At 41.4% G+C, this 22287-nt stretch overlaps 1 protein-coding gene across 1 annotated transcript in view; it reads left to right on the forward strand.

Moving 5' to 3' along the window:
- DENND1B (DENN domain containing 1B) overlaps window positions 1-22287 on the forward strand; it is a 207112-nt gene that overhangs the window by 6708 nt on the left and 178117 nt on the right. The window lies entirely within an intron of this gene.

The raw sequence follows: 22287 nt of genomic DNA on the forward strand, positions 1-22287 counted from the left end.
CACGGGCGGGCCCGTGGCAGCCCGTGTCTGTCCCGCCGGCGCCATACCCAGCCGCAGCTCCCGTCCGCCCCGCTGCTGCTCCCGAGGGAAGCGGCGCCCCGGAGCGAGAGTGACGGAGCCCCAGCCCAAGCCCATCTGTGGCTTCTCTGTCAGGGGCCGGGTGGCCATGCTTAGGCGTGTCGGGTACATTTTAGGGATGGGGACGTCTAAAGAAGCTGTGCATCCCCGGGGATCCAAATGCCACATATCTCGAGTCACTGCTAGCAAGGACTCCATAGTCAGGGTCTGCCTGAAATCAGTGGCAGTGCAAACTTAATTTGAGCTTTGATATATTTCGGTATCACTTTAAACTGTACAGTTGCAGTTTCTCTTTTCCCATACTTGCCTCCTTAACCTATTTCTTCTGTGAGTCCAGTGACGGTTTTCAGCACAATCCCAGACTGCACATGGTGTTTCTCAGGAGATACTCTCACCTTCCAGATCTCCCTCTCAGGCCTTTTGTCTCAGTCCCATTCCCAACCATAATGCCTGTGATGAAGCATTTCCTTGCCCCAGGTTTCTCAGTCTCAACACCACGAGTTTCACCACAGACAAACATCTCCAAAGGCCCAGAGCAGGAACAGAGTGCCTCAGGTGCCTCGGTGGGATTGAAGCCTTGCTGCTGGACTCTTTGTCACCAAACTTTTGTTCACTCTTTTCTAGTTACCTACATGGATTTTGACCTTTTTATGAAGTCGTGGACTCAAGGTGACCCATGGCCCTTTCTGGTTCCTTTCCTGTTGTCCATTCCAATGTAGTGATTACCTCCTCCCTCCTTTATGTTTCTTTGCCTTCCCAGACTTGATGGTTCTCAGGGAACACAGCTGCTCCTCAGATGTCCCTTTATTCCTCCTCCATGCTGAGTGGCAGTTTGTTGCCTCGGTTGAAGTCTACCCTCTGTTCTCTCCCACTAAAGTTCAACCCTTTCTGGTTTCGTGTGTAAATCAGACACTTTTCTCTCCCACAAGCTCTAAGGCCAGCAGGAAGTACAGACAGCACCAGAGAAAAGGCTTCTTTCACTGATTCCAGACCCAGACAGCCTAGGAAGACCCAAGAAAAGTCCAGAAGAAAATCTGCAAATAAAATCGTGCTTTACCCTGAATAAGCATTTCCACTGGAATAATCAGAGAATGAGGCTGCACATATCCAGCAGGTACAGCAGGACACATGGGCACTTGCAGGGCATGGCTTGTTATGGTTTATGACTTGGCTAAATTAGGATACGTTTTCACATATTTGGCAAAAGTCTCATTACCAACACACAGAGCTCCTAGAACAGAATCTCCCTGCCAAATTCACTGCTGCTCCAGAGGAGGGGACACAACTGCTGCTTAAAGTCCTCAGAACTACTAACATGAACATAACAAATGACTTTTTTTTTCAGTCTTATATAAACTTACATGTGCATGTACATGTATATGTAAAGGCTGTATCTTTCTAGGCTTTAAAGGTAGTGAGATACTGACTACACATAAAAATTTATGAAAAGTATATTATTCAGCAGCAGTGAATACATCTAAATAATTCTCTTTATGATTGAGTGGCTGCATCAAATTGGTTTCTAGCATTTATTTTTATTTATAAATTTATGCACTGTGGTGCCTTGCAGGATCCAAAAATGTGTACAACATTGTGCCCAATCTGAAAGCTTATTTTCTTTCCTAGCACTGTCTTTACTTGCTTGATGTTTGCACCATCAGTGTAGTTCATAATTTAAATAAATTATGAACCTTCCACCTGATGTCACATTCCATGAATTTGTGTCCTTAAAAGTAGGCTCTAGGAAAATAATCAGGGAAATCAACATTTAACTCAGTGGTGCAATCTTAATTCACCTGACATTAACATCTTAATTTATAAATGGCTGTGCTGGTTGCCCTTCAGCACCCAGTGACCTTGCTGATGTAAATGCTGCAGCAGAAGATGGGACCCAACTCTCCAAAGCTGCAGCCCCACAGGAGTCCCCTGGAACTCCTGTACCTGACTTGAGTGCACATATCTAACTCTCAACAGCCACAGAGCCCTCAACTAACTGAAAATCTATACCTTGTACACTATATTATTGGGATTTATTTGGGAAAATGGTATTCAGGAGAAGTATTGCAGCTGAGTTTGGATGATGAAGAGAAGATTGAGAAGGCATCTGATAGAGGGGGTGTTGATGCAGTGCTGAACAACAACTGCTTGTTTTGTCCTTACAGAATGAGTTGGTGGATTATGCTGTTTAGCAGTTCTGACTATAACAACAAATAACGATTTAAGAAAATCTGTACATACTAAAATGCCACAAGCTGAAGATACATTGGTTTTCCAGCTGAGTAACCTATTTCCTAAGTATGCCAGTTATACATTTCAGTTAACTGAATGCAGTAAAACTAAACCCACTATTGCAGATGTTGGTCCCAGTTTCATAATCTTGGTAAGATTCAACTTCAGTAGCAGTTTGATAAATTCTCATTTTCCAATGAAAAAAAGATATTATAAAAATGAGGAGCCAGTTTTCTTCATTTGTTCCAAATCATCAAACTTCTACTTTATGAAATAGTTCAGAACACTCAGCAGATGTAGTCCTTATTTGTCCACAAGTGTCTGGAGGAGTGAGCAAATTGTTTATTTTCAGAGAATAACTGCTAACCATGTTCTGGATATACAGAGCAGGCTCTGACTGACTGGTGCTGACTTGAGTTGTTGCATTCAGGCAGCCTCAAAGGTGGGAAGGCAGAATGCTCTGTCACAGGCTTTAGCTGCAATTGGAAAAAAATCTCATGGAGGAGAGTTCTTTGATAACAAGGATTTTAAATCAGTTTCAGTGGGGAAATTCAAAAAGGAGTATTGTGATAAAAATCTGAACTCTGAATTTCAATGCAATGGTGTTGCTGGAGCCTATTCTCATGTGGCCATATATTCCATTAGGTTTTTGTTGCTGCACATGCTGAGATAGTGTTTAGGGCAGAGAAAAGGAGCCCATAATAAAGGCCATATAGCCCCTGTATGTCTGAAGAATACAGGAGAGTAACCTTTCTGTTGCAGCCTACTGAGTCCTCCAAGATGATAGGAATTTTTAAGAAAATTGTATGGAATTAAGTCTTTAAAAAGCTGAGCTTCTTTAGATATGCAGCAGAGCAGAATGTTCCACCTTTGCAGCACATTTAGGAGCAATGGGAATGAATGTGGCCTGTCAAGAAGAGCATCCTCTGCAGAGTCTCTGGTAGGGCACATTCCTGGGAACACGTCTTGCGTTGCCTCTTGGTACCTCCACCCACAGCCCAGAGAGCTGCATTGGTGAGAGCAGTGAGCAGCCCCAGAGGTGGTTCAGTAAACCCCTTGAACAGGAGCCTGGGATGCTGTGATTTCTCAGCGCCCATGGCAGGGGTTACTCAGGCACAAGGTGTGCAGTGTTTTGCTGTGACTAGTGCATGTTTATGGGCTTTCCATACGTGTCACTTCTGAGCCAAAGCACTACACATTTTTAGCTACTTTTCTCATAGTCCAGTTGCTTTCCCCTTGTTTGGCAGCTTGTCCAAGGCAGCAGTCCCTAAATAAGGACATGTTGACATGTTGCACATCATTCAGCCCTCTTCTCTGGATGTTAGGAGAGTTTCAACCCTGAGTAATAGGAGCTCTTCCTACAGCTTTGCAATTTACTTGGTAGAGTCTGTTCCTTTCTAGTGGCTGGCTCTAATTTCCTTCTGTATTTTTTCCTGTGTTCTGTGGAACATAAATGAGTATTTTTTCAAATCACAATTACAGACAGAAAGCCATCTGTGACAGACATTTGGAGAACATGCAATGTATCTCATTGAGCATCTTTTAATACACTCTGCATTTTTGTATGGACTAACCTTTCTTTGAAGAGAATTAGAAATTTTTGTGAAACGCTTTCTAGTGAACCTTCTCACATTCTCAGCTGTCTACGCTAGATAATATAGTCAGTTGTGAGCTTAGCAATGTCAGGTATTTTTAAACCCAGAAAGGAAAACAGCCTTTCAATTTCTATGTGCTGATATATTAGAAAACACATTATAACACTAAATGGAGCATATACTACTGCATGGTGTGGTGCCATTGTGACATCTGAGCACAGTAACAACAAAGTAATTAATGAGTGTGCAGACAATATGCAATTTAGTTTTGTTTAAGATTATCTCTGCTATCTCCTGGTGTTCCCCTCATCACAACCACATTCTTAACCAGAGCAAAAGAAGGCAGCTACCCAGTTATAAGAACATGATGCCTGCTGACATTGCCTTACTCTACCATGATGTAAGGCAATCTTAGCAAAAATGAGAATTAAGTCTTGAATATCATCTCAGGCTCTCTGACTATATTAATATTAATCCTCTACATAGCTCATCATGAAGGAAAACAATGTCTAGAGCTTACAGAGCACTTTGAGGTCAAGGAAACTGGGGAAGGGGAGCAGTCTGAAATGCTGAGGGGTGTGAGGGATTGTTTTAGTGTTGAATTCTCCTTAGTAGTAACAACCACTGTGATTTTTACAGTGAGCTAGCAAGGAAAGGAAAGAGCATAGTAGTGAGACTGCCTTTATATACATGATTACTCACTGCTGTGCCTTTTCACTTGACTTATTTTTTCTTGTGTTTTGTAAACTTACCTCCTTCCTCATTTATATTAATGTACATTTATGGTACTTAACTGTTAATAGGAAACTAAAATTTTAAGATCAAAGAGTAGCTGGTGAGTCGGAAGCAGTTGTTCAACAGTTGGTGATTGCAGTAATTTGCTGTTATGTATTGCACGTGCAATCACCAACATACAAAATTATAGTATCAATATTAGCTAATTGAAATGCTGGATATGGTAGCATTTAATGGGAAAGGGTTGATTTGCTTTAGCCTCTGTCTCCCTCCATGATTCATTGCTTTTTCTCTAGCACATATGGAGGGAGTTCATTGCAAGAACTACCACTGGCATTTCAATTGGCAATTTTGTTTGTACGAGGCATATAGGAATGTAAAGGGTTCCACTTGAGAAGAGAGCCTCTTTCCTCTGCAAACTGGATGAAGATTATCCTCTCTCACAAGAAAAAAAAAATCTTCTAAAACTGCTATTTAAGGATTATAAATGAGGACACAAATATTTGAGGATGCTTGTAGAAGACTTAGAGTTATCATGCAGTTTTATCTCTAATAAGGAAAAGATACAGCACTTCATAGGTTTTTTGTCTTTCCTAGAATAAAAGAATTAAGGTAATTATTCAAAACTAATAAAAATAAAAAATAACTAAAAATAGCATAATTCAGTCTACTTCAAAATAGCATTGAATTTTTGTTTTCTATATCTGTGACCTGAGGTAGCAATCAGCATAAACCAGCATTCACATAATACACGGGCAGACAAAACCCCACACACTTGTTTTTGTGATATGAGGGGGGGATTCTGTCAGAACTGATTTCTGCCAAGTGGAAAGAGTATTTAGAGGTGCAGACAGTAGACACATAATTCATGTGATCTAGAATCTGTCGGTTGAAGCCACTCTGCTGCTGCCTGTAGAGATTGTCTATATGCTTGTCCATGGTTCCTTTCCATCCCTGAAGGCAGGAGATGTGAGTATTCTAACACACCTTCAGACTGAAGGCTCTATTACCTGTCTCTACTGTGACCTAAGGACACCAAGAAATATATTTTTACCAAGGGGTGATAGTTCTGCTGAAAGCTCCAGTAAAAAAAAGGGATTTCTACCATGTTGTTTTTATCCCATATCAATGGTACAAACCACCTCACACATGGCACAAACTTCCAATTATTTGGATGAAGTCACTTACTGGGCAAGATAGTGAAGGCTTTCCTACAGGACAGCATGCAGGTGTATTAGCTAATTTCAATGGTAGGCAGAGCTGGAGAAAGTGCTCTGAGGGATTATTCTGTGTGTGTATATATGGGTCATAAATGCGTCTTCCCCCTGAAGCCAAGGAAGGTGATATAAAGTATGTTTGGCTGCTAAAAGGAGTAGGACTGATTGCCTGGTCCCCAAGGGAACCACTAAGCCTTCATGCCCTGAACAGCCCCACCTGGGCACCCTCCCACACCCTGCCCCTGGGCCCAGGGCTCTATGTAAGCTCAGCCCAGGGGCCCCTCTGTGTCTTAGCTCTGTGGCCTCTGGTGTTATCCTAAAGGAGTCATGCCAAGATTTCTACTACTAAGGCTGTTAGTGGGCTTGTTTTTCATCATATTTGGAAGAGTAGAATATGTGCATTGGTGGGTTTCTTTAAGGAGAGAAGGCTTTGGGAGTAAAGTATTGTAAAATGATTTCATTTTCATAAATGACAAGTTGAACTGACCTGCCTTCTCCTGCAACAGGTGTAATGGTGGCCTACAACTGCCCCATGGCTGCATGCTTTTTGCCTTTAAGCAAAAGATTCTGGTAAATCCAGGTAAACATACTAAGCATGAGGACTTTCATCTCAGCAAAAAGCTGAAGCTTTTTCTCAGCTGCTGCCTCCAGTGGTAAGTTTTGATGGAATAAGTTTTCTTCAACACTATAGGTAACTTTCTGCATTGAACATGTGGTACCCTCAGTGGTTGCAGGGAATTAGCTCTCATTTCACTGGGTTTAACTTCCTTGCAAGACTGCCTTTCCCTCCCTGCAGCTCTGATGCCCTTATTCAAGCTGTTTATCTCTGCTGACACTGGAAAAGAAGAAAAGTATCTTGAATGATGCTTGAAGCAGGCTGATTGTTATGTATGAGGTGCTGCTGACTGCAGCTGGCACGAATCTGAACTGAGGTCTGAGGGATCTGTGCCTCACACCTAGGGGGTATGGAACACTGTTCCTGTCAGCAGTGGGACACAGCTGCTGGTCCCCATTTCGGGCTGCTTTTACTTTTGAGTAATTCTTCCCCTAATATTTCTGTGCTTTAAAATAATGAGTAATTAAGAATGCTTGCCTTGAGATAATTATCAGGTATTTGCTGATGACATGGTGATGATGAAATTATTGACAGTCATGCTGTTTTCACATAGCTCATTTTAGTGGGGATGTCACTTTTGAAGCCTTAGGAGCTAGAAAAATGAGCACAGAGCCTTTTCTGTAGCTCTCTTCACCCAGCCCCGTGCCAAACACCAGACAAAGGCTGTATGTGCACTGCAGGCTGTTGAGTGCAACTTCTTTTGAGTGCTTGTTTATGACTTAGCAGAGCACTATAAACAATCATCTTCATGTCATCTAAATTGATCAGTACTAACATTAACTTTTATTGCTTGTGCATGGGAATTGTCTAATAAAGCAAAGCACTGCTCTTGTACCTATTTTTTTTTTTTTTTTTTAGTTTAGTGAAAATGTAAGGAGAGATTTGAAGGTGGTTTTTTACTCTGCTCTTCAGAGACTGAGAGTCACTCTTGGGATGAAGAGCTTTGTTTGGGGTCTAGAGTCTTTTTATTCTTTCTGTGACAGCTCTATTAATGCTTTCTCAGTTGCTCCTGTACATAACTTGTGAGTCTAGGATCTGGCATATGCCTCTTCCCTGAGTTCTACCCGTGTGTGGCAAGAGCTTTACAGAACAGCTAAACAAAGAGATGAAGCTGGGACAGTCAGGTGTCCTTTCTCTCTAGCCTATTCTGGATCCTTGTTTCTAGAGAGCCCTACTCCCTTTCTTCATTGCACACACTTGCCTGATTGGATCAGTGAAATTCACTTAGCTCTTGCTCAGAGGGATCAGTATTTGCCAGCAGAGTATGGATTTCATGTGCATGCTGCCAGCTTCATACAGAAGAGGTTTTTTGCTTGAGGTAATGCTCCAAGGTAGTGTGCATCATGAGCTCTCTTGCTGTGTATGTGAAGAAACGCAAACCAACCAGTTTTGTACAGAAATAGTATTGTATAACAGGAAAGAAATCTTAAACTGCAAAATTAATATTGTTGTTTTCCTGAGAAGCACAAGCCCTACCTTCCCCACTGCTTGTCCCTGCTGGTTTAAGAGAGCTCAGGCTCTAAGATAAGGTTTGATTTGTTGTTAAGAAGCACTACTGCATTTGTAATTAATCCATAGCCTTTGTTTTTTCTTTTATTAGAGAATAGCTAAAAAACTCCAAACCAATTAAATAGAAATAAGTTACTTTACTTCTTATGCTGCAGAAAAAACCTGAAACAAACAAAACCCCAAACCCATCAGGTTTAGGAAGATAACAGCTCTCTACTTGCCTTCTTAGCCGACTAAAAGCATCTACTAACCAGTGTGACTCCTGTAAAATTCCCCATATAGGGCCCAGTTTCAACTCCTCCAAGACCTCACTCTCATTGCCTTTAATGGGGTGAGTGTGAGGAAGGACAAGGCCAGGCTCAGCACTGTGCCAAGGCACTGAGGGTTTAAAAGGATTCATGTGTCAACTTTGAACGTTCCTTCTGTTTTCTGGGCTCTGCCTCTTCAGCTGTGGGACAGTGACACCTTTGTATGACAGAATTGCTGAAGAATCAGGTTTTGAAGAGCCCCTTGATTTTTCATATCCAGTTTACCGTGTAGTAGCTAAGAACTGTTGTAAGGTTATGTTGCTCATAGCATGAGCAATGTTACTATTTCTCTTTCTCCATAGAGAATGTGCTTAAAAATGTCCCATGAGCATTTAAAAAGCAGTAGCCGAAATTAATTCATGTTTGACTGTAGTCCAATAGACAGCATTCCAAAGCTGAGTTTGTAGTAACCCTGACTCTGCATATTGCTTAAATATGCAAGATTTGGACTCAGAAATCTTAGATTATGCAAATGCTTGTGTCCCTTTGGTAAGTGCTAAGCAACCGACTCGTAAGTGGGAAGTCTGGTGCTCTCTGGTTTGTGTGCTGCTAACTAAAGATACTTGATTTTAAAAAAGTTCATTTCCACCATGCTATGTGTTACTGTATTACACTGCTCAGAATGATGGGGAGAACAATTCCCAGTAGAGAAAAATATCTGATGTGTTTGAAGTGCAGGAGACTGAGCACCTGAGCTGACTGACCCTGTGTCCCATGGGGGCTCTAGCACTCCCCACAGCTAGGTAAGGCAGACAGGAGACACTTCAAAATCTTAAGAGATTTTGGCAGTGAATGAAAAAAAGGCTTAATGGAACACTTCTAAAATCAGCTCCCTTAAATCTTGAAATGTGTGAGCATTTTGAGAGCTGGAAACTCTTGGTTCACTTGCTCTTGTCTAAAAAGCACAGGTCACCCCCAGCATGGAGTTCAGCCTTGTTGGCTGGTGGGAGAGCAAGGAGCATCAGACTTCCCCAGAGATGGAAGAGAGGCCACAGCAGGGTGTTGCCACCCTGCTGGGAACTGAGGAGGGCAGGGGCTTGGCAGGCTCTGGAGTAACAAGATGGCAACATAATTTTAAGGTAGATAATATTTGCTCTGTCACACAAGCAAACCCTTCATTTCAGATCTAATAATTATACTGGCTGGTTGAAGATTTGGTGCAATTGCTTCAGTGTCATCATCTCCCATAGCAATGTTCACAAAGGGAGAGACCAAGGACTACACACCTCAGTCCTGGGGCAGGCTTGACAATAATTCTCTTATCCATCTAAAATTATTACTGTTACCCATGGCAGATGGATGCTTACCCAAAAAAGAGATATTTGTATGTGCTTTTGAACTGCAGCTGTCTCTGCCATGAAATATGATTGTCTAAAGGCCAAAAGCACAATAGAATAATTAAAATAGAACTTGATTCCAGTTCAACTTGGACTGCATGAGGAGTTGCAATTAAAAAAAACCCCAACTGACTGCTTTTCAGAGGTGCTGGACTCATGCTTTATAGATGGGGAAAAAGGTGAGTTGTATTAAAATGTGTGAACAAGGACAGGAGATGCTTGGGTTTGGTTTGTTTGTTGTGTATGCCAGTGATTCAGCTGGAAGGGGCCAACCTTCCTAAGCAAGCTTCTCTTTCCAGGCAAAGGGAATTGTCAGATAGATGGAGGCACTTAGAACAAAGCAGCCAAAGTCCTCCTTCACAAAGGTTTGGGATGGAGTCAGTCATCAACTGGATTTTAAATTTTTGACTGGATTTTAAATTCATACCAGAAAGATATATTAAAAATATGACAAGCTTTGAGAACCTAAAGGATCCAAACAAGTAAATGAGGCTATAAAAAGTTAAAAGAAGCAGGGATCCTTCTATATGAAAGGTAATGATTTCAAACTCCCTAGACTTCTTTCAAAACTCAGCTGTGGGCTTTGCTCTTGCTCAGTTCCAGAAAACAAACTTATATGAGGTTAGAATTTCTTTAGGACTGGGATTTAGAATACTTCTGTGTAGATTAACACTGGCAATTACACATGGTAAACTGAATCATAAAGAAAGTGTTATTGCTCTCTGATGAAATAATTTCAAAATCCATTCTTGGTTTTAAAGTTTTTAGAGTTGGCAGCAAAACTGCTTCATGGGATGGAAACATAATTTCAGTGTTTGAACTACATTTTTTCTGAGTTAGAAGTACAAATAATTTTTCCAGCAGAATGACATCTGGCAAAGCAAAAGGTCTGATCTTCCTGGCCCTCTCTAGACTTAGTATATAAGGGCTGTTTTAATGAAGATGATTTTGAGCAGGACCTTGTGGTCAGGTGTTTTAAAGCATCAGGGCAAGTGGTTATATTTAATATTTGTATTTTTCCCTCTGAGTACCATGAGCAGAATTGCTCCCTGTTTAGGCATCTACACTGTAGGTGCCCATACCTGACCTGCTAGCTACTCTCTGTGTAGTCAAGTGACTTTATTCTTCTGAAGTACAAATAATGTCTGAAACATCTGTCTTACAGTCAAGTAATTTATACTTTTGAGGTGCTTCTTTCTCCCCCATGGATGATAGACTGATTCTCCCCCACTTTAGGTGTGGGTTTTCTGAGTTCTGCACTTCAGGGAGATGTGATTCCACCCATCTAGTCCTTCCTATTGTGTGCCAAGTATGCTGACAGCCTGCTAATTTCAGTGTGCTGGATGTTTCAAAATACACTTTTTTGCTGCTGTAATTAAAACTTAACATGAAAATGAATACATTTGGTCCCCTCTGTTACTGGGGAACTGTTTTGACAGCAATGCTTCAGCTGGGCATTGAGCCTTGGGATGAACATATAAATGGCAAAATAAGCAAAATATGTTTAGCCAGGGACATCTTTCTGCCAACAAGGTTCCCTGATTATTAGAGGTTCATTGGCCTAAATTCTTAATTAGGTTTTTTTTTTTTTTTAATGCAGTGGAAATGTCTGGAACGTAGGTAAAAAGCAGGGGCACATGAGCCAGATAGAAGAGCTCAGGAATGCCATGCCATCCACAAAGAGTGGGACTTGGAGCAAATGGTGGGAGAAGCACAATAATGAACACTCAAGGCTTGCATCGTGATGCACGAAGGAAAAAAATAGGGTAGGAAGGGAAGACTCATAATGGAAAAAGCAATATATTAACCTGCCAAAGTTAGCTTAAAAGGAGTGATTTTACAATGGCAAATATAACTGCACAGCAAAGCAGATTTCCCACTCTGTGTGGGAGGTTTCCATGCCGTGGTGAGACACTCTGAGCTGCATGGAATTACAGTCTGGATACTGTGTGTGGGGGGATTCCTCTAGCTTGTGTTGGAGGGACTGAGATTATCTGGAGGAGAGATAGACTGATATAAATGTATATTCTGGGAGTCACAAACCAGCTTGTGAGTGCATGACTAGGACTTCAGCATGTCTTGACAATAATGAGAAAGACAAATCATGATTCAGCTCTAATTTATGCCAGTTCCACATTAGCAAGTCAGCTGACAGCAGTGGAATTAGTCCTGAATTTTTGTGTTATAAAATCAAAACTAAGAATAGTTTATGATCTTGGAATTTGGGCTTCCACACTCCATCAATTTGTATCACAAAGACTACATTATTCAGGCACGAGTTGTTTCATATTTAATATCATATTACATATGTCCCTTGATGAACAAAGGACTGTAATGTAATTGGGTTCAACCATCAGGTTAAACCCTCAAGAGAACAGAGTTCAAGCTGTTAATAAATTACTGCAGAATCCTGACATAAAATTGAAGGTTGGGAATTCCATCTGTTGTTTTAATAGAGAGAGAATGATTACTTAAATATTTTAGAAAGGCTTGGCTGAGTAATAACCAGAGAGATGAGGTAGGATAGTATTTACAAGTCTGAGCAACTGACTCACTGTGATAGCATTTTAAGACAAACAACAAGAAGCTACTAAAAAACATTCAATTTTTCTTTTCTCGGTCTTTCAAGCTTCCCTAAAAATTCTCCATCCTGGAATAAGACATGGCATTAAAAAATTATGACGTTGACATGGCCTTAGCTTCATTTCTGGAGGCATTACTGCTGTAAAATTGCAAGGTCTAACCTTGATTTAAGTGCCTTGAATCTGAAACATCTTGGTCTGAAGCAGTTTTATTGTATGGTGATGGAATGTAGGAAATGACTGGCTGCCTTGAAGCTGAGTGGTAGGAGCTGGGTAGAGAAGGGAGGAATAATTGGTTGAGCAAGCAGAAGAAATTGTGGTATAAGACAAAGAAAAATACTATTAATGAGAGGACATGTAATTTGGGTGTTTTTCTTACTCTCAGAAGGAGCTAATGATGAAATCTGTGAAACTAATGATCAATTCAGCTTTGAAAAAGTATAGAATGCTTAGAGAGGCAATCCAGAAAGTGGAGATGCTGCGCACAGAGCTGTAGCTCGGCTGAGGGCTTGGAGGCAGCTGCTGATCCTTTCCGCAGCCTTTCCTTTGCAGAGGCTGTCACGGAGCGTTCAGAGCACCGCGGGGTGCTGGGGGGTGCCGGCCGCTCTGCTCCCCTCGGGCTCCTCTGGGTGCCGGCAGCAGCCGCTCAGCAGCGGGCCCGAGAGCAAAGGAACCGTGGGGTCCAACACCTCTGGGACCGTCGGCAGGAGCTGCTGCTGGGCGGAGACTGGGCAGGCAGCAGTGGGCACTGCCAGCCAGCCTCGGAGTGCCAGCTCTATCAGGACACATAACCCCCCTTCCTGGGAGGAGGGTGTCAGCATTCCTTTCAATTAAAACCAAACTCGTGTTTCTGTGTCAGTATGTGTAACATTTTTGCGTAACACAAGGCTTCTTTATGGAAGTATATTCAAAGTATTAACATGGCAAGGTTTAAAATACTTAATATTGAATTTTTAAAAAAGCATCACATTTTTGTAACTAGGTCATCTATCCATTAATTCATATCCCTTATTGCTCAGAGATATTAATATAGATATTTTTTCATAGCATTAATCTCCTGCAATATGAATGTCCTTATTTCTAAAATGAAACCCATTAAGCATTTGCTGGTTCACAAAAGAATACAATAATCTGATAGCCTGATTAGACGTTATTTAATTTGATAATGGTGTACCAGTGGCTAGGTGGAAACTGTTAAGTAAATATGGATGTATTGCTCTATTAAATAACAACTAAATTATCCTCTTGATCTATCCTTAAACAGTTCTCCCACTTTCTTAGCATTTTTAGGAACAGATTAATGAAATCTGCGTAATAACTTGCATATGCAAATTATAAATGCAATTACTTTTTCTAGTCAGAGCAGACATAGGTGACAACACAACTGCCTTCAAGTTTTTGCTGAAATGTAGAGGTATCCTACTGCAGTGGTAAGGTAATGGCCACATCTTCAGCTCCTCATGTCCAGAGGGAATGAACAAGAATGGCAAAGACATTCAGGACAGAGGCAGCACAGGGAAGGACCGCTCCATGTGCAAACTGCCCCTGCCTTGGCTGGTCAGGCTGGGAGCATAGGGCCTTCCTCCCTCCTGTCCATGTGGAGGTGCTGATATGGCCTGACACCACATCTGTGTTCCAGAGGCTGAAAACATTGCACAAAAAGATGTTAGTCCTGCCTATGCACTGGTTTAGGAAGAGGAAAGCTGGGAAGGAGGTGGGAAGTGGAGCAGGGGGAGCTGGCACATGTGTCACATGGGATCTCAAGGAGAAGGATTGCAGCTTGCTTTATCGTGCTGGAGAAGTGATCCTAAAACAGGAGCTCTGAGATGTGTCAGAGCAATTTTTGGCTATTGCAGTAACTTGCAGTCCTTGCAGAGAGAAGTTGCTGCTGTGGAAGAGTGAGCTGGGATTGGTGTTTGTCACCATGGGTGGTGCCAATCCAGGGATAAAGGTGTGGGGAGTCTTTTCCCATAGCCCCAGGGCTTCTCCAGAGAACAGAGCCTGTGTGTCCATGTGCAGTGTGTGCCTTGGTGAGCCCTGCAGTGCCCAGAGCTGCAGTGTGTGCATCCTGTGATACCTCTGCAGCAAATTGGATTTGCTTCAGTGGAGTTGCTCCAATTTATGCCTGAACAGAATTAGGCCTTCTACATGGTTTGGATTCAAATTATTGCTTGTCACAGCCACCAAAGTCATCTGATGTTAATTCATTGGAGTACTGTGGATTGTCTGTGCTCTCATATTGTCTCTTACTGTCAAAGAAACATCCCCAGCTGAAATGTATCCAGGGCTCATGCACAGCAGCTCCTCTCTTTTTCCTGCAGCTGGAGGAAAGGAGATATCTTTTGTAGTACACAGTGACCAGAAACTAGCTTGTAAGTCAGGTATAAACTATAAGAATGTTAAAATAGTTCTGTGCCAAAGAAATAGCTTACAAATATTCCTTGTGGGGATTATGCATGAAACCAGTTAGCAGGAATTACTGGGTTTTAGGCAGCTGGAAAACATTGGTGTATATATTAAGTGTTTTCTATTGATTAAGTGCAGCGTCTCTGTAAATATCTCTTCTTATCTACCTTGCTGCTGTGTTGCTACCTTTTGCACTCTGCTATGGAGCTGCTTTTGCTCTTTAGCTTGGTGTTTTTTGTTTTTGGTTTTTTTTTTTAAATTTTTTTCCTCCAATTTCTTGTGGGTAACTAAGAACTCTTGGGAAATGACAGAATGTGATTTGTTTTACAAGTCTGGAAGAACTTTCTGTAAAAGGCAAGATGGGAGCTGGAACAGGGTCTTAGTTTGAGGGTTACAGATACCATGTATAACACCTGAAAACATATGTGGATCTCATTCAGTATAAGAAAAATGTGAGACAATGATTTATTATTGCATACTTTAAATATTTTTTCCAAAAAGTGAAGAATAACTAAAATGGGAAGGTTGTTTTGATGCCTTTTAAAATTTCAGTTGGTTTAATATACAATAGTTATATACTTATTTACAGTTTTGAGCTTATGCTTTGAGAAATTTTAAAATTCAAACAAATTTTTTCTTTAAGTCGCTGAGCAATTACCTGTCTGTGTGGGCAAGCAAGGCCTTAAGAAACCAAATGCCTCATGCCTAATTGTACTTACATTGTCCATCTGTCCATGAAAATAGCATGGTATTCTCAAATGTTTAAAAGCCTGACAAAATTTGTTCATCAGGCCTGGAGCCAATGGGCTCTTAAGGTGTTTTTTTTGTTTGTTTTTGAGGCATCTAATCTAACATTAAGTTGTCAGGTGGAGGAAGGCTGTCTCTCAGGAGATGAGAGAGGACAGGGAGCTGTACCTTCTCTGTGAATGTTAAAGGGCTGTGGTGATTCTGGGCAGCAGAAGTCAATCAGGTTCAGACAGCAGCATTCATTTCAAAGGTGATGTTCCCATACCATCTGGGATTAATACATGCTACAGAATGATTCATAAAACTGCACGGAAATGATGTATGTTTATCCAATACCTTTGGCACTCAGCACTATTCATAAAAGTGTAAATGTTCTGTTCCCTTTGAAATAGGGACCTGACAGTGTACGGGGTTCCCTGCTTCTTGTTAGCATCTCATCTAAGCTAGCAGTGGACAGGGAACATTTTAATTTCTCCTGTGTCTCAGGAGAAGGGCAGATCAGTCTACTTCTGCATTACCCTGCCTACCAGCAGTCCTAGCTATAAAGTTATAAATGGTAATTTTTCTGCTAAAACTGCTCTTGGATGAGTTAAATATCAACAATGCAAAAGAGTTTGGTATTCACTATATAAAAATGTAAACCAACAGCACTAGAATTCTCCTTGGACTGTATTTAAGCCCTTTAAAACTACCACAAATATTACTGAAGCTATCAACCCCAAAACAGCCCCCAACATTTTAAGGCAAAACAAGCCCTGGGCAAAACTAAGTAGAGCCTCAGCATTCATTATACATTACAGGATACTTATTCCTATAGCTGCAGGTGATCTAGGTACTCCATAGCAACAACCTTGAAGCATTTAAAAAAAAATTGTATCATTAAAAAGTAATAGTTGCTGGGACTCTTCAAACACAATTTTAATACTTGACAGACTATTAGAATTTTGGAAACGGAACTTTATTTTTATAGTCACTCTCATGACAAAGATTTTTAGCAGAAAACTTTTACTCTAAAAAACCCATAAAATAATAATCCCCAAGTGAAGGAGTGAGGTTTCTTATAATGCTTTTTCATGCAAGCCCCGTCCCAGAAGGAACAGCTACACTGTGCTATAGGCAGCTTTGAGCAGTGGAGCTGGGGGGAAATGGCTGCACAGCCTGTTGGTGCATTCAGACCAAAGTTGAATGAGAACCTAAAACTTCTCTGAATTAAGAATTTATGTGGATAGTTCTATCAAAATGAGCAACTCAGCCACAGAGTATTTCTGAAAAATCTCATTTTACAAGTCAAATTAAAAATCCCACTTTACAGGACCACTCTATGTTTACCATGGAAGTTAAAAGGCATTGAGGGCCCTTTGTCAATAGCCTCAGCAAACAGAAGTGGGAGATGAGTCTCACACTTGCCTTCCATAGCCAGGGATCCGGAGTCACACACAGCCTGACATGACAGTTTTCTGGTACCTGGTGACAATGCAGGGACTGCCCTCGGGGCAGCTCTGTGATCCTGAGCTGTCTGGTCACTCATCCGGGATGCAGGAAACTGACTGCAGCATTTCTGCAGCGGAACAAAAAGAAATGGGGGACCTTCAAAACCTCTCATGAAATAGTTATTTTCTGCCTTGCCATGGCATCTGCTAAACTTGTCCTTCTTCATTTGCGAAGAATGGATTGCTCTGCTGCTAGGGATTCAATTGAACCTGGCATGGGTCCACAGTATCCACGCTGGTAGCAGGGACTAGGGCTCTTCCTTGTGCATTAGCCCATACTCAGGAGGCTAAAGTGGACACTCAGCACAAGTAATTGTGTGTGTGCAGAACAGCAGACCTGTGGGCAGCTTGTAGCATTAGCACATGTTTGGTTTTAGTATAGGTGAAGGGATGCCAAATAAAGTGAACATACCTCAGGGCCAGAAATAAGATCCTGCTGCTGGGCTGTAAGATGGCCTCACATAACACTCATGTTACTGAGGGAAAGAAGAGTTTTTCTCCACAAAATTAGATGTTAGGGAAGCAACTGCTGGAGCTGCATTGCTTCTGAAAGCAGTGGGAGTGCAAAACCTCAGTGGTGGTGGCTCTGGTCATGAAGGCTGCCTCTGGTTCAGGTGAGTGGGAAAAACTCATCTGGAGCTGGTTTCTGTGGTAGAGGGAATGGGGCCACCTTCCTTTCAGACTTAACTCCTGCTCTGTTCACTTCAATACATTTCTTTTTCTTGCATTAGTGTGCTGGACAGCCGGGCAGGGACGTGAGCACAGATTTTAAGTGTATTCAATGTGTACAGAACAGCTGCAGTGAGCAATGCCAGAGCCCAGGCCACCAAGCAGTGACCCAGAGCATCTGCTCAGTGCCTCCCCTGAGCACCAGTGCTGTGCTGTGGCTGCTCTCTGGTACTGGGAACAAATGGCCCTTTTCACTGATTGAGGGGCTGATGCTTCCAGAAAGCCATGTGTGGCCTGGGGGAGACTGCAGTGACCTGGTACAGGTCTGAGAGGGAACATTTGTGCCAGTGTCTCATCCCTCTCCTTAGTGCATTCCTGCTTGCTTGCAAGCAGATGCTCTCCCGGTGCTTTCATATTCTGCTTGGGAAACTAATTCAGTGTCTGTGGGGTGGATGCAAAGGTCTGAGACAGTGAAATAAGAATGAAGGCTGTAGCATCTCCTCAAAGGAAGCATGCCAAACAGACTCTTAATCCCTAAATAACTGGTCTAGTAGAACACAAAATACAGTGCTCCTGAAACACAAGTTCAGCTGTTGCATCAGAAAATTTTCATTTACATGTTTTCTCAAGAAATCTCCATCTACTGGGCCTTTCTCTTCAGCTAGCTCTTCTCAGCAGCTGAGTTGTGGTCCCTTCTAGCTCCTCTGGAAAACTTTCCCTCACCTCAGAGGTGGAGCTGCTGGGGTGGCCACTGGCCAGAGGTGATCCTGCTCTTCCTCTTCTGCCAGCTCTGGAAATTGCCTCACCATCTGTGGGGCTTGTTCAGAGCACTGAATTGGCAGAAAACTACCTCCCTCCTAAAAAGGGAGCTTTTTAAAGGTTCTTCCAGATGAGCATATTCATTTGCTACTAGGAAAGGTGTAATTTCCCTGTCCCTTGGCACTGTGTTGTCTGACCAGGATGTGGGTGCCAGCACAAGCTGGATGGGCCATGGAGGATATACAAGGACTCATCAAAAATCATCCTTTTTCCAGACTGAGATGGGACTCCTTACTGAAGCAGCCCATAAGGATGGTGGACTGTAATACATGCATTGGTGTAGTGAAAATCCTTGAGAATGAAAGATGAAATCCTGGCATCATTAAAATCAGTGGAAAAATGTGCTGAATGCCATGAAGGTATTTTACAATAAAAAGTAGGGGTCTCTGTGAACCCATCAGACTGTTCACACCTTCAACCCTTATGACTTAAGAGCAATTTGCTGGTGCGGGTTTTTGTTTTCTGGTATCTTAGAAAAATATCAAGCACCGTATACTAGGTTGATGCTTCCCCCCACCTTCCCCTTTGAACTTATGAGAAAGCAAGTGTTGCAATCTGTTTTCCCTGGCCCATAACAAAAGGAAGTGCTCTCTCAGCCAGGCACACTTTAGAAGTGTAAGATCAAGACTTAAAGAGAAATATTAAGAGCATGCAGTTATCACATAATGCAGAAATCTGCATCTATGAATTAATGATTATAAACCTTGATGTTTTTGTAAACCACCGCTTCTTTCCCAAAGTCAGAAGAGAGCTTGTCCCTTGTTTTCCTGTTAGACTATAGGATAAGACACGCTTACCCATGTGAAGCTTAGGTTTGCCTATGTTGCAACTTGAGGCCATGTAGAAAATGTATTTCTGGCTTTTTGTTTGAAAATCTAAAGCTGCACTCTTCCTGTTGGATGGGCTGGAGTACTACAGAACCAAAGGCACTCCAGTTTCAGCTTCATGGAGCCTGTGGTGACAATGCAAATGCAAAAACCTTTTGCAGGATTTGAAATGTAGATTATATTGGTATTATATAGGACACTGGGGACATAGGAGTCATTTGGCATTGGCTTCATACTGGCATATTTATATTCACGTTTTTCTATTTATGATGGTTTAGGAATAGGATCAGGAAATGGATATTGAAGCATTACTTGCCAAAAGCAAAGACGACTGAAACAGATGACGTGATCTTTAGAGTAATTTTGTACAACTGAGGAAAGAGAGGAGTAAAGGAGAAAACCAGTTTACATGTCAGTTCTGTGAACTGCAGAATAGAAAGGCCAGAAACTACAGTGAGAAATGATCTGAAACAGTCAGCAGCATTGCTTTATTGTGAGAAATGATGATGATAAACTTGGCTACAAAGACAGTGAGAAATTTTGTGGTGTAAAAGATCATAGTCCAGAGTTACCAGGTTCACGGGACTGAAATCAGAACTGAAACTGGATGCCAGCAGAATCAGACACTTTGGCTCCACAGAAGAAAACTGGGCAAGAATAAAGATTTTTTCATCCAAATGCCATGGCTCCAGTCCCTGACTCTGAGTAAAACATGCAGAAGAGCTGGGTTATTGTTGTCCCTGAAGATGTCTTGTACAACTTGATAAAGCACAATAAATTGCATTTACTTATTAGGGCGTTTAGCCTAGAGTCTTGCCCTATTCTAAAGATAGGAGCATGGGCTGTAGGTTTGGAGTGACCTTTTCAGTTGCTGTTTCTGCCCTGACACAAGAAGCTGCACTGTCATTATCCTTATATAATTCACTTCTCTGAAAAGAAACCTTATTTCCTATTTAAATCTCCATGAAGGCTACTTTACTACTTTTTTTAGCCCAGTTCCTCGAACTGTTGTTATTATAACTTAGCTAAAACTTTTGGTAGCAGCAGCTTTAAGGATAGTTGGGAAATTGGATCAGCTGCCCTCCTAGCCTTGGTTTTCCCAAGCTAGATGAACCACTTGCTTTTTTCTACCAGAAATCTCATCTGGCATGAAAATCTTTTTTTTCCTCTATTCTGTGTTGGCTTTACCAGCTTCTGTTCTTACCAGCTGTATCAGCTTGTGTTCTTACTCCTAAAATACCTTCGGAAATGGTTATCTTGTGGCTGCTTATGAAGTCTTTTCCCTACAGTTTTCCTCACTTATCAATTCCAGTGAGTTTCAGTGAATTTTGTTTAAGGAAGTTCCAGGACTCTGGTGTTAATATTTGGGATGACTTCAGGAAATTTTTTCACTTAGTTTCCCTTCCATAAAATTTGCTCTTATGAAGTTAAAATCATAGAGACCAAAATTTGTTTCTTTATCCATTTAACTAAACTTAAGCAAATTATGATAACTTAATTAAAATTTATTTTGCACGTGCAACTCTCTTATAGAATGATTTCTAAAAGTCTGATGTAACCTTGATTGTTAGTTTGATAATTATTTCATAAAGAAATCTGCCAGCTGCCATGTTCAGGAATAATTTTTCCACATCATTAGTGGAAAACACAGGTCCATGTGAGCAAAATTAAGATTGTTCACTATAGATTTCTTGTTAGTGTTCAAATTCCTAATATGAGTGGGTTTCAGTAGTAAGTTATTGAAGTGCTCTTAGCAGAACCTATTCTCATGCTTCTTCCACATTTTGAAAAGCTTTATAGCTTTAACAATGTTGGCCTTGCTTATCTCATTATAGTTTATTACATCATTGATAAATAATTCTACCTCCCTGCAATAGGTTTCTTACACATTTTTGTTTCTTAATGCTAGCTGCAGGTACCTGTACTGGGATGAAGGTGAGAGTCCCTTGGTTCTGAGTGCCTGTATAATGTCTTCAGTCAGACATTAGCAAGTTTATCTTCATTCTTCTGTTCAAATTTCTTGTATTACACAAGACAGTAAGGGCAAATATCCACTTTCAACTACACTGAAGCTTTACATATAAATTTGGATGTTTAATGTCTATGGAGCAGTTGAAGCAGATTGCCACAGGTCCAGGACTTGATATGCTTGTGCGTATTGACTCAGAGTGCAGAGTGGTTGTACATGTTCAGGATCTTTGCTCTGCAAGTGAAGTGGTTACATCAGGCTTCCAGCCTGCTACCATCTGAGGTGCCCTTAAATGAGTAAATATTTATGTGACAATTAACTATTTCACAATGACTATTTTACTGCCTTTATTAAAAAAGCCCAGTAACCAACTAGGAGACTGCAGAAGGATGGCTTGTTCCCTAAGATCTGTTGAACTGGAAGAAACTGTCTTTTAGAAATGAGCAACAGACCAAGATAGATAGTGTTGGATCTGAAATACTGGGGCAGCAATGTCATTACTGTGGTCTGAGGTTGCAAGTGTCTTGCTCAGTGCTGTGCAAGAGGTTATTTAATCTTCCAGGTTTTAGTTCTCTGCCCAGGAGATAGGGAGTCACATTTAGCTTTCTCATAATGGTAGCTCGTTGGGATTAATTTCTGCAGGCTGCTGAATTTGGCAGATGAGCATCTTCATAAATCAGACAATCTAGACATGAATTGCAATCTGGACTCCTCCTTTGGGACCCCTTTGGAAGGCAAGTACATTGAGACATTTTCTCTTGGATTATTCTACAGCAAAACTGCTCTAGAAATACTAGTCAGTTTAACTATTTTAGCCTTTTCAGTATGTCCTGTCTCTTACAGAGCCTATTATTCCTAAAAAAATGATCAGAAAGTTGTGTTTTGAAGTGTGGACTGTTTGTTCCTTCCCACAGTTGTTCAGGACTCGTCCTGGCTTGCTCAAGTGATCGTGTGCCCAGAGACCAGCTGCAGTTTCAAAGTGGATTTGCTGTGCAGCGGTAGAAATCTCTTGGAAAATAGGTAATCTGATATACTAGTTTGTATCAAACCATGAGGACTATTATTCATGCTGTTCCTGGTCTGCATCATCGTGGCTGTCAGCCTGATATCCCTTCCAATCAGCTGGGTAGACAGGGTTTAAAGCCTCAGGCACG

This window comes from Zonotrichia albicollis, chromosome 8 (genome assembly GCF_047830755.1).
Source record: "Zonotrichia albicollis isolate bZonAlb1 chromosome 8, bZonAlb1.hap1, whole genome shotgun sequence".
Classification (NCBI taxonomy): Eukaryota; Metazoa; Chordata; class Aves; order Passeriformes; family Passerellidae; genus Zonotrichia; species Zonotrichia albicollis.